The sequence below is a fragment of the Protopterus annectens genome, chromosome 9.part0 (assembly GCF_019279795.1).
Source record: "Protopterus annectens isolate FY-2018-M chromosome 9.part0, PAN1.0, whole genome shotgun sequence".
In the NCBI taxonomy this organism is placed as follows: domain Eukaryota; kingdom Metazoa; phylum Chordata; order Ceratodontiformes; family Protopteridae; genus Protopterus; species Protopterus annectens.
This window is the reverse complement of record NC_056743.1, coordinates 1233434192-1233446936: the sequence shown is the minus strand read 5'-3', so window position 1 is coordinate 1233446936 and position 12745 is coordinate 1233434192. Positions and strand designations below refer to the sequence as shown.

At 45.4% G+C, this 12745-nt stretch overlaps 1 long non-coding RNA gene across 1 annotated transcript in view; it reads right to left on the bottom strand.

The window, feature by feature from the left end:
* LOC122811964 overlaps positions 1–11255 on the bottom strand; it is an 85670-nt gene extending 74415 nt beyond the window's left edge. Inside the window, exon 1 of the long non-coding RNA XR_006366320.1 lies at positions 11116–11255. This is a non-coding gene — a long non-coding RNA (uncharacterized LOC122811964). The remainder of the gene's footprint in view (positions 1–11115) is intronic.
* Positions 11256–12745: the final 1490 nt, after the last annotated feature.

Here is a 12745-nt window from a genome sequence, read left to right as displayed (position 1 = left end):
TATATTCATGCAGCCAATCGCAGCTGAAGAGACTAATGGCTATACCTGTGACGTCTGCACGTACCCAATTCAGGAATTGGCTGCCGCAGAGAGTGACCCCAGGAGCAGGAGGAAAGATCCCAAGCCAAATTTCCCCAAGCACACCAAAACAGTGTTATAAGTACGTCCAAGAAACAAGGGGGAAGGTGGGTGGGATTGAATGGGAGGGTACCACAGCTCTCGAAGAAGTTGCATGGGAGGTAGGGTAGGGGAGCAGAGTCAATGGGACCCTGCAGGATGGACCTAGCAAACCCTGCTCCAGCCCTGGAGATCATATCCAATTTGTAATGATTGGTAGAGGTATGTACAGAAGACCAAATTGCAGCCTCTAGGATAGAGGTATAAACGACACCCTTGAAGGAGGCTGCTGAAGAGGAAGCTGCTCTGGTGGAATGGGCCTTGGCAGGTGAACTCAGTTGCCTTCCATGAAAGGAATAGCAAAAGGCTATCGTCTTAGAAATCCAAGAGGCAATTGTGGGTTTAGACACTGCCCTGCCAAGTGCTCTAGGATGGAAGGAGACAAAAAGCTGGTCAGATTGTCTGACAGGTTTTTTCTCAAGTAGAATCTCAGTTGCCTAAGAACATCCAGGGAATGCAAAGCCCCAAGGAGTTCTGTGGCTGAGAATAAAAAAGACAGGGAGATTAATGGTCTGGCTTAGGGAAATTTCATTAACTACCTTTGGCATGAAAGGGTTAGTTGTGAGACAAAAGTACAGTTTTGTACCTACCATAAATGTAGATGTCCGAACTGGATAGCATCTGCAGTCATAACAACTGGGTTGTCCTGTCGTCAGGCAGCCCTTCAGTCGGCCGGATTCCAAAGTCCGGGTCCGGCTTCGGCTGATGTCGCACTTCACCCGACGTCATCTCTGTTGGTCTTCGGGTATAAAGGCATCAGCCGACGCCATTTTCCTCAGTTTCTTGCCCCAGATGCCAGTAGCCCTCTTGTAGGCTAAAAATTTTGGATAAATGCCAACGTTTCCAAAAAGATAGTGGTAAACACAAAAAATAAGCATGTATGTACATATATACAACAAATACACCATAAAAGACTCCCCCCACCAGCTAGCTATTAGGAGGGTAAACACCCTAGGAGTACCACAGAGGGGAAGGAGGGAGGGTAATCCTGACTGCAGATGCTATCCAGTTCGGACATCTACATTTATGGTAGGTACAAAACTGTACTATGTCCTTCATGGATGCATCTGCAGTCATAACAACTGGGTAGAATACCATAGCCAACTAGGGGGGAGGAAGAAACTAGATTATGGTGTGTTTAGGATCCCTTGCAGTACAGCAGTGGCAAACCCTGCTCGGGATCTGGAATATAGAGGCAAATTAAAATGCTTGGCAAATGTATGCACGGAGGTCCAAGTAGCCGCCTCAATAATGTCTTTGGTTGCCACTCCTCGTAAAAAGGCTGTGGTAGTGGCTGTTGCCCTTGTAGAATGAGGTCTTATGTTCTGTGGAATTGGTTTTCCATGGAAGGAGTAACAGAATCGTATGCAATTTCCTATCCATTTGGAGATTGTCTGTTTGGAAATAGCTTTTCCTTCCCTTCCTGTTGCATAGGCTACAAAAGCTGATCAGTTTTCTGCTACTTTTGTTCTGTCCAGGTAGTAGCGTAGCTGTCTATGTACATCCAAGGTATGCAGTATTCTTTCCCTCTGTTTTGTGGGTTGGGAAAGAAGGTAGGTAGGTGGATTGCCTGGTTTAAAGACACTCTGGATACCACCTTAGGCATAAATGTAGGATTAGTCCTCATGGACACTATCTTGATGGAAGATTAGGAAGGGTTGTACTGCCATTAGGGCCTGGAGTTCAGAAACCCTCCTGGCTGAGGTTATTGCCAGTAGGAAGGCGGTTTTCCACGATAGATGCTGTAGGTCTGCTGTTGCTGCTGGCTCAAAGGGTGATAGTGTCAACTTTTCTAGCACAAAGTTCAAGTCCCAAGCTGGTAATGGTGGTTTCCTTGGAGGTTTTACATTCTTGATTCCTCTGAGGAACTGTCTGAGTAATGGGTGTGAAAAAACAGGTGGATCAAAGCTGTATTCTGCTGATATAGCTGATGCATGTATCTTGATGGAGGAGTAGGACAGGCCTGAATGTAGAAGTTCTGCCAGATACTCCAGAATGTTAGGCATATCTTTGTTTGACACATCTTTTCCTCTTTCAGTACTCCAAATGACAAACCTTTTCCATTTTCCTGCATAGTTCCTTCTTGTTGAAGGTCTGCGGGCTTCAAGAATAATGTCTAACTCTTTGGGAAAGTTCTGGATTAGCTGCTGCTATGTGATGTTCCATGCAGTCAGTTGCAACGTTTTTAGGTTTGGATGCATGATGCTGTAGTTGTTCTGAGTTAACATCAAAGGCATCAGGGGTATTGGCCACATATTGTTCTGAGACATGCTCCTCAGCAGTGGGTACACCAGTGTTGTCTTGGCCAGTTTGGAGCTATTAGGATTATCCTTGGACGTTCTTCCTTGATTTTTAGTAATACCTTGTGTATCAAGGGAAGAGGTGGGAATGCATATGCTGTTAGGCCTTTCCAGCTGAAGGAGAGCGAATCCACTTTCCATGCTAGTGGGTGGAATGTCCTTGTGCAGAACTTTTTGAGCTGGTGTTTGAGAGGGGAAGCAAATAGATCTATCTGAGGCATTCCCCATTTCTTTGAGATGGTCTTGAAGATGTCCGGGTGTAGCATCCATTCGTGGGCATCCGATGTGGTTCTGCTTAATATGTCTGCTAGAGTATTTTCTTTTCCCGGTACAAATATTGCCTGTAACTGGATGTTGTAGCTGAGTGCCAGGTTCCACAGCTCCAAAGTCATTCTGCATAGGGGTATGAATGAGTGCCTCCCTGTTTGTTGATGTACCACATGACTGTGGTGTTGTCTGTCCTTATCAACTGGCCCTCTTTGAGAAATGGTCTGAAGTTTTGGATTGCCAGTTTTACTGCCAGCATTTCTTTTAGGTTGATGTGCAGGTGAAGTTGATCCTCGTCCACAATCCTTGCACGCATTTGTCCAGCATGTGGGCCCCCATCCTAGGTCTGAAGCGCCTGTTGTGATGGTCTGGCTTGCTTGACATCTGCGAAAGGGTAGCCCTGGGTTTGACTGGCATGCTTGAGCCCACCATAGGAACTCCTGTTTTAAGCATGGAATTAGTGGAATTTCTGTTTCTAGGCTGTGCCTGTGTTGGGACCATAAATTCTTTAGGTACCACTGTAGTTTTCTCATATGTAGTCTGGCAAGTGGAACCAAGATTATGCATGATGCCATGAAGCCCAAGGCCTGCAGTACTTTTCTTGCTGTTAACTTGTTCTGTTTTGTTAGTGCCAAGAAGTAAAGAGGGAGTTCTCTTTGTTTTTCTGCAGTTAGGAAAGTCATTTGTTTTACTGTGTCCAATTCCACGCCCAAGAATGTCCTTGTCTGGGATGGGATCAGCCTTGATTTTTGTAAATTGACTGTGTATCCCAGTGCTTGTAGCAAGTAAATGACCCTTTGTAAATCTGTTGTCAGCTTGCTTTTGTTGTCCCCTTGTAGCAGGCAGTCGTCCAGGTATGGGTAAATTTGAATTCCCTGTAGTCTGCAGTGGGCGATTACTGATGCCAGGCATTTTGTGAATACTCTGGGCGCAGTAGATAAGCCAAAGGGCAATGCTGAGAATTGATAATGCTCTGATCCTGCAAGAAATCTGAGGTATCTTCTGCAGATTGGTCGAATGGGGACGTGCAGGTATGCCTCCTTGAGATCTAGAGTTACCAGCCAACACTCCTTGCCCAGCATGGGAAGAAGTTGCTGTAGGGTCAGCATTTTGAATTTTGGGACAATGATGTATGTATTTAAGGTGGGAAAGAAGGTCATAACAAATGGGTTGTCCTGTCGTCAGGCAGCCCTTCGGTCGGCCGGATTCCAAAGTCTGGGTCCGGCTTCGGCTGATGTCGCACTTCACCCGTCATCTCTGCTGGTCTTCGGGTATAAAGGCATCAGCCGACGCCATTTTCCTCAGTGTTTCTTGCCCCAGATGCCAGTTGCCCTCTTGGAAAGCTAAATTTTGGATAAATGCCAATGTTTCCAAAAAAGTAGAAGGCAAACACAAAAAATAAGCATGTATGTACATATATACAAACAAATACACCATAAGAGACCCCCCCCCCCAGCTAGCTAATAGGAGGGTAAATACCCTAGGAGTACCACAGAGGGGAAGGAGGGTGGGTAATCCTGACTGCAGATGCTAACCTGTTCGGACATCTACATTTATGGTAGGTACAAAACTGTACTATGTCCTTCAAGGTAGCATCTGCAGTCATAACAAATGGGTAGAATACCATAGCCAACTAGGGGTGGAGGAAGAAAAATTATGGTGTAGTTAGGATCCCTTGCAGTACAGCAGTGTATAGAGGTAAATTATAATGCTTGGCAAATGTATGCACGGAGGTCCAAGTAGCCGCCTCAATAATGTCCTTGGTTGCCACTCCTCGTAAGAAAGCTGTGGTAGTGGCTGTAGCCCTTGTAGAATGAGGTCTTATGTTCTGTGGAATTGGTTTTCCATGGTAGGAGTAACAAAATCTAATGCAATTTCCTATCCACTTGGAGATTGTCTGTTTTGAAATTGCTTTTCCTTCCCTTCCTGCTGCATATGCTACCAGTAGCTGGTCAGTTTTTCTATTGCCCTTGGTCCTGTCCAGGTAGTAGCGTAACTGTCTATGTACATCCAAGGTATGCAACAGTCTTTCTCCCCTGTTCTGTGGGTTGGGGAAGAATGTAGGTAGGTGGATAGCCTGATTTAAAGATACTCTGGATACCACCTTAGGCATAAAAGTAGGATTTGTTCTCATGGACACTATCTTGATGGAAGATCAGGAAGGGTTGCACTGCCATTAATGCCTGTAGCTCAGATACCCTTCTTGCTGAAGTGATTGCCAGTAGGAAAGCAGTCTTCCATGATAAGTATTGTAAAACTGCTGTTGCTGCTGGTTCGAAAGGAGGAAGTGTCAATTTTTCTAGCACAAAGTTCAAGTCCCATGCTGGCAATGGTGGTTTCCTAGGAGGTTTTACATTTTTAATTCCTCTCAGAAACTGCCTGAGCAGAGGATGCGAGAAGACAGGAGGATCCAAGCTGTATTCTGCTGAAATTGCTGATGCATGTATCTTAATGGAAGAATAGGACAGGCCTGTGTGAAAGAGCTCTGTCAAGTATTCCAGGATGTTGGCTATGTTTACCCAGTGACACATCTTCTCCCTTTGCAGTACTCCAAATGAGATATCTTTTCCATTTTGCTGCATAATTTTTCCTTGTTGAGGGCCTGCGAGCCTCAAGGATAATGTCTTTAACCCTTTGTGATAAATTTGGGCTAACTGATCTTATGTAATGTCCCAGGCAGTCAGCTGCAGAGTTTTCAGGCTTGGATGCAGGATGTTGAAGTTGTTCTGTGTTAACAGCAATGGAACCAGGGGTAGTGTCCATATTTGTTCCCAGAGACATGCTCCTTAGTAATGGGTACCAATGTTGCCTTGGCCAGTCTGGAGCTATCAGAATGATCCTTGGACGGTCCTCTTTGATCTTCAATAGCACCTTGTGCATCAAAGGAAGTGGTGGGAATGCATATGCTATCAGGTTCTTCCAACTGAAAGATAGGGAGTCCACCTTCCAAGCATGTGGGTGGTACGTCCTTGTGCAGAATTTCTTTAGCTGGTGATTGCGTGGGGATGCAAATAAGTCTATTTCTGGGAGTCCCCATTTTCTTGTAATGGCTTTGAAGATGTCCGGATGCAGCATCCATTCGTGGGCATCCGTGGTAGTCCTGCTTAATATGTCTGCTAGAATGTTTTCTTTTCCTGGTACAAAAATTGCTTGTAACTGAATGTTGTAGCTCAGAGCCACATTCCATAGGTCCAGTGCCATCCAGCATTGAGGGTATGAATGCGTGCCTCCCTGTTTGTTGATGTACCACATAACTGTGGTGTTGTCTGTCCTTATCATCAATTGACCTTCTCGGAGAAATGGTCTGAATGTCTGGATTGCCAATTTTACTGCCAGCATTTCCTTTAGATTTATGTGCAAGTGCAGCTGGTCTTGAGTCCATAAGCCTTGTATGCACTTGTCCAGCATGTGGGCCCCCCAACCGAGGTCTGAGGCGTCCGTCGTGATGGTTTGGCTTGGTTGAATGCTGTAGAAGGGCAATCCTGTGTTTGATTGACAGGCCTGAGCCCACCATAGGAATTCTTGCTTCAGGCATGGGATTATTGGAATTTTGGTTTCTAGGCTGTGCTTGTGTTGAGACCATAAATTCTTTAGGTACCACTGTAGCTTCCTCATATGCAGTCTGGCATGAGGAACCAGTTTTATGCAGGATGCCATGAAGCCCAGGGCTTGCAGTACTTTTCTTGCTGTTAGATGGTTCTGTTTTGTTAAAGCCAAGAAGTAGAGAGGTAGTTGCTCTTGCATTTCTGCAGTTAGGAATGCCATTTGCTTTGATGTGTCCAGCTCTGCACCCAGAAAGGTTATTCTTTGGGATGGTATCAGCCTTGACTTTTTTATATTGACTGTATATCCCAGGGCTTGCAGCAGGTAAATGACTCTTTGTAAGTCTTCTGTTAGCTTGGTTTTGTTGTCCGCTTGTATCAGGCAGTCGTCCAGGTAGGGGTAAATTTGAATTCCCTGAAGCCTGCAATGAGCAATTACTGATGCCAGGCATTTCGTGAACACTCTGGACGCAGTAGATAAGCCAAAGGGCAATGCTGAGAATTGATAATGCTCTGATCCCGCAAGAAATCTGAGGCATCTTCTGCAATTTGGTCGTATGGGGACGTGCAGGTATGCCTCCTTGAGATCTAGAGTTACCAGCCAAGACTCCTTGCCCAGCATGGGAAGAAGCTGCTGTAGAGTCAGCATTTTGAATTTTGGAACAATGAGGAATGTGTTTAAAGCGGACAGGTCGAGAATAGGTCTCCATTTGCTCTCTTTTCTTGGTACCAGGAAGAGTCTGGAGTAAAATCCCTTTCCTTGCTCCATAGATGGTACCTTTTCCACTGCTCTCATATTTAATAATTGAGATTTGTTTTAGAGCTTCTGCCTTTTGATTTGGCGGTAGGTTTGGCATTCCTCTCTTCCCTGGTAGAGTATGGAAGTGGAACCTGTAGCCTTGGTCTATTGTCTGTGAAATCCACTTGTCTCTTGTGATGTAATGCCAGTTTATTGAGAATAAGGCTAGCTTTCCACCTAAGGGTGCTTTTAGTTGTTCCCTGGTAGGCGGTGCCAGAGCCAAGTCACTGTGATTGTCCTGTTGCAGTGGTGGTGGTTGTATCTGTGCCTCGCTGGTTGTTACTCTGCCACTGGCGTCCCCTGTAGACACCCCTGGATTGGTTTCTGCCTCTTGATCGCCTATTCCTGCCTCTCTGTGCTTTAGAGGAGTCTGGAAAGGACCAAGTTTTGGAGGGCCAATTCCTGCTAAACATTGGAGGTTGGACCTGTAAGAAGACTTTCACTGTTTGTACAGATTTTGCCTTCTCCTCCGTCTTCTTCAGTACCTGTTGTGCAGGAGAACCAAATAAATTGGCCTTGTCCATGGGAGCATCTAACAGTTTTGATTTGACATGGTCCGGTAAGGCCTGCTCTTTCAACCATGCATGCCTTCTGATAACTGTGCCAGTCATGGCTGATCTAAAGGAAGCCTCCAGTGCATCATAGCCGCATTTTAAAGAATGGTTACTAACTTGCTGAATGTTATGTACCATTTCCTGAACATACTTCTTATCAAAAGGTTCATCAGAGGACAGTTTTTTAGTTAACTGGTCAAGCATAAATTCTTGATATTGAATCATATGAAATTGACAGTTCAAGGCCCTAGCTGACAGAGTCGCAGAAGTGTAAACTTTTTTATCCCATCTCTCTAAGGACCTGGAATCCCTTTCAGAGGGGAGGGGATTTTTAGCAGAGGTAGTTGCTACAGCCTTAGGCCCCTGGGAGATAGTCTCGGGATCTGCAAAAGGAGCCTTGTATAAATGGTGATGTGTGTCCGAGACCCTGTAGTACCTATCGGGCTTAGCAGGGGCCGGATGAATCAGGAGCAGTACAAGCATCATTAAATGCATCATCTACAACAGAAAGAACTGGAGGTATAGCTAAAGGCCTATGTTGTGGTAAATGCAAAAAGGTTCTAAGCCTTTTTCTGGAGTCTGAAAAATCTTGGCCCTGCCACTGAAATTGTTCCCTCATAGCATGCAAGGTTTCCCCAAAGGAAAATTCCTCAGGTGGAGAGGCAGAAGGGATGGACTCTTCAGCATCAGAGTCTTCGTAAGGGGAATAAGGAGCCTCTGGAGGGTCTGTATTATCTGAATCAGAGGAATCATCTGTGGACACTGGCTCAGGGGGCTCTGCTCTAGGCCTCTTCTGTGGAGGTGGATGAGAGGCCCTGTCTGGATGAGGTTGGGATCCCCGGATTAAAGAAATAAGATCCTCTGCCAAGGAAAGCATTTGGGAACTGGAGCTGGGCCTGTGAGAGGGGGTCATAACAGGCACAGTTTTTGTAGCTTTAGCTGCTTTAGCCCTGGCAAAGGCCTTAATGGACATGGCTGCAGGAGGCCTAGCAGCTCCACGTGCAGGAGTTGAGATATCCAAGGGAACAGTGTCAGATAATTCCTGAGAAACCGCAACCGAAGGTTGGATTTCAGAAGCCGATTCCACCAGGTTTGAAGAGGCCTTGGTAGAAGGCATGTTTTCGGCTGAAGGAAGAACCGCTTGCTCGGTTTCAGCCGAAACAGAGACACTCGCGGTTGGCTTAACTGCGGTTTCGGCCGAAACCGCAGACCGCAAGTGTCTGTCCTTTTCCTTGCGTTTTTTGGATATTTGTGAAGTTGGAGGATCCGATGGCATAATATAAGCAAAATCAGAGCCAAAAAACTGCTCAGCAAATTCCGACCGACATCTAAGCGTCCGTCGGTTAAAAGAAGCACAGGCTAGACAAGCTGCAATGTCGTGGTCTGGGCCTAAACAAGGTAAGCAGTAAGAGTGGAAATCTTTATGAGGTATTTGTTTTCCACAGGTTAAACAATTATCCACTTTTTCTGACATCGGCTGAGGCAAGAAAGAGTCCCCAACGGGGTACTTAGCTTTTTAGAAGTCTTCGAAGCAGTATTCGGTAGTAGTAATCTCTGGTTCTGACCGACCGGCACTTGCGAACAAGCTTCTGCTTCGGGCGCCACGCGGCAAGAAAGACTGAGAAAAATGGCGTCGGCTGATGCCTTTATACCCGAAGAACTGCAGCTATGACGTCGGGTGAAGTGCGACACCAGCCGAGGCCAGACCCAGACTTTGGAATCCGGCCGACTGAAGGGCTGCCTGACGACAGGACAACCCATTTGTAAGGACTGCAGATGCATCCTTGAAGGACATCTTGTCAGGCCTTCGAGGGACAGGTGTTTGGGAATCAGGATTCACAGAGGCTGCATTGAAAGCATCTGAGAAAGCAGGTAACATTGGAGGAATTGCAGAAAGAGCAGGGGTGTCCATCCGCAGAAGCTCATTGTATCTTTTTTGGACCTCTGACATTTCAGAGGAATCTCACTTAAAATGTTCTCTCAATTTTAGAAATTGCCTCACCAAAGGTGAAGTTCTCTCAATTTTAGAAATTGCCTCACCAAAGGTGAAGTCCTCTCCTGGGGAGTCTGCCTCAGCAGATTTTTCCTCTGGGGAAGCATAACCAACCGGAGATGGCATCAGAGACAAACCGAAAAGAGAATACCCTAAGAGGAGTCCTCAGCTTCATGTTGGAAAGTTTCCTCAGCCTGAGGCCTGAGACTAATAGTAGGAGGACCAACCTCTGAGGAAACAGGCAAGGCGATAAAAGCATTATATAGGCTCTGTGAAAAGGCCTGCCAATCACATTGGCTTTCTGCAGGGGGGATGCTTAGTTTTGTTTTTCTTTTTTAGAATAGCCCTAGAAGACACAGGATCCTAAGGAAGGCCTAGATTCTGCTTGCTGGGAGGCAGTGGAAGAGTCTGTCTGGGCAGCTGCAAGAAGCTGAGGTTCCCCCTCATCGGTGGCAGACGTCTGCAATCCCTCCACTGACGTGCCTTCCACCCTAGGTTCTGCGGCCTGTTGAATGGTATCCACTATACCTAATTCGGCAGATTCTGAGCATTACTCCAGGCTAACATCGGCCACAGGAGGGATGTCGGGTGGAGGAGGTGCAGCAGCAAGTTCAGGCCTAGAAACCTTGGCCTTCTTTTTGGGTGTCCCTACAGACTGACTGGACTCTTCCACCCACAACGCCAAGTGTTTAAGACGCTGATTTTCTAAGTAAATGTTCAGGGCATGCAGATGACTGCAGAGTGTCTTGGGTACAAAGGCATGACAGATCAAACAAGTAAGATGGTTGTACCTACACCCTAGACAGAAAAGGCAGAGTTCGTAAGCATCTGACGACCACATCTGCACTTTCCCTTACTGGATGACATGAACCTAAACAGACATTCAGCGATAAAAAGGAATCAGAAAACATCTCCAATGGGGTGCTTACCTTAGAAACTTGAAGATCCGATGGCGGAGACAGCAAAATGCGCAGACATTTGACTGCGTTCCGAGAAGTTCTGAGGAAAGATACATGTAGATGTCACTTATGGCCCACATTCCCTAGGCCAATGTCAGACATCCCATGTACTAGCAGTGACTACAAGCTTATGTATACTGGCCGGACATTTGAGTAGCAATGCCATTTGTAATGGGGATGCCACACTACACAAAGGGGACAGGACACCAGACCTAGATACTGAAAAACAGCTGGTGCAGAATGCTGCCTGGGGATATGCTTACATAAGGAAGCATCTGGTATCAGCCCATACTATATTTTAGTGTGTAATATATGCATGGATCCAGAGTTCATAAAATCCAATTTCTTATGACAGTACTACTTGGTACCAAATCATATGCAAAGGAACCCAAAACAATAAGACTAAAATCTTGGTTCAGAATTTAAATCAAACATTTTAAACTTTTAACAAAAGGGAAAAATTGCCAAAAAGAAGAGACAAGCTTTCTGTGTCTATGCAGTGATCCTTAGTTGAAGAAACTCACCTGGAAAGAGCACATGAGGGTCTCATCCACACTCATCATGGCACCTGCATTGTCAAATTCACCACAGTAATTCGGGGCAGAAAATAGCGTAACCAACTGGCGTTTGGCAAAGAACTCATAACCATCTTCCACAACCTGTGGATGAGAGTCAAAACTTATGATCACAAAATGGATATCTTGACCAGTCAGCAATCACTCCCTAAAAAGAGAGGAATGGTGCACCAATTGTTAAGAAAGTCCATACTCTAACAGTCATCAACATGACTTCAAAAATTTTCTGTATTAAGCACTACTCCTATAGTGTATTTTCCACACAACTGCTACTCCGGCTCTCTCAATTTCACCATGAACCATTGCTGTTCTAGACTAACAGTACTTAACAAGGGTACTGGTGACTAAACAGCAAATTCAGCTCTCTCCTTGCTGGTCTCCCTCAGACAAGACACTGCTGAAAAGCACAGTGCTGCAACACCAGACACTGCACTTGGATTCCAGTTTATCCCCCCTCCCCAGCAAGGACTAATGGGACAGAAAATCTGCACTACAGAAAAGTTCTCTCACCCAACTAAAGAACAGTACTTGCTATTCTTAACCTCATGGTGTAAAGTATACTGTCAAATCAGTTCTCTTACACAAATCTTAACACTTGCTTTTTCAAAGATGACCCATTCATACACAGACCAAGGTAAAGGCTGTTACAGTCTCAGTTCACTGGCGACGCCAAGAAAAAAAAATCCAATGAAGTCAAAGGATGTCACAAAAGTGCCAATGTTACAGTACTGGTCTGGAGATGGTTTGCTTTTCTTACTATCTTTAAAGTGGACGAACTCTACAGCCTTTACCCTACGAATTTGTCTACAAAAAGAATGGGTCATCTTTGGAAAAGTATTAAGATGTGTGCATACAAGAGAAAGTACAGTTGTGTAAAATCTTACCATAACCCTAAAGGTCCCTCTTCACTGTTGCAGTATTCATTACAATTGGAGGTCCCCTGCCAAGGGCGGCCTGATGTCCAGGCTGTATACCAAAGTCTTTAGGTTGCTTTAAGGTACACCATACGTCACACACATGCTCCTTGCATAGCATATGGCATAAAGGTGACATCTGGACATACCAACCTCAGAACCAACAGCCCCAGTAGGAACACCAGTCCAAGGAAAAGAGGTAATCAGTACATCCAGAAAATAAATGGACCAGGGGGCAGAGGGAGGGAGTGAAAACTGCAGCAGTGAAGGCGAGGAAATCTGTTATGATAAGATTTTACACAACTGTACTATGTCCTTCCATTTCACTTACAGTATTCAATAAAAACGGGAGTGTGTCAAAGCTCATGAGGTAGAGAATGAGGAGGAAGGACCAGCAGAACATTGTAGGAAGCCATGAAGGATGGCCCTAGCAAAACCAGCTCTAGTTCTGGAAATTCTATCCAACTTGTAGTGCCTGGCAAAGGTGAGCAGAGAAGTTCAGGTAGCTGCCTCAAGAATAAAGTTAGTATCCAAACCCTTGAAAAAAGCACCAGCCACAGCTCTAGTAGAAAAAAAGCCTTAACAGAAGGAAGGCTCTTACCATGAAAGGAACAACAAAGAAATGGCTTTAGAAAAAGACACAGTCTGCTTAGACACATCTAATT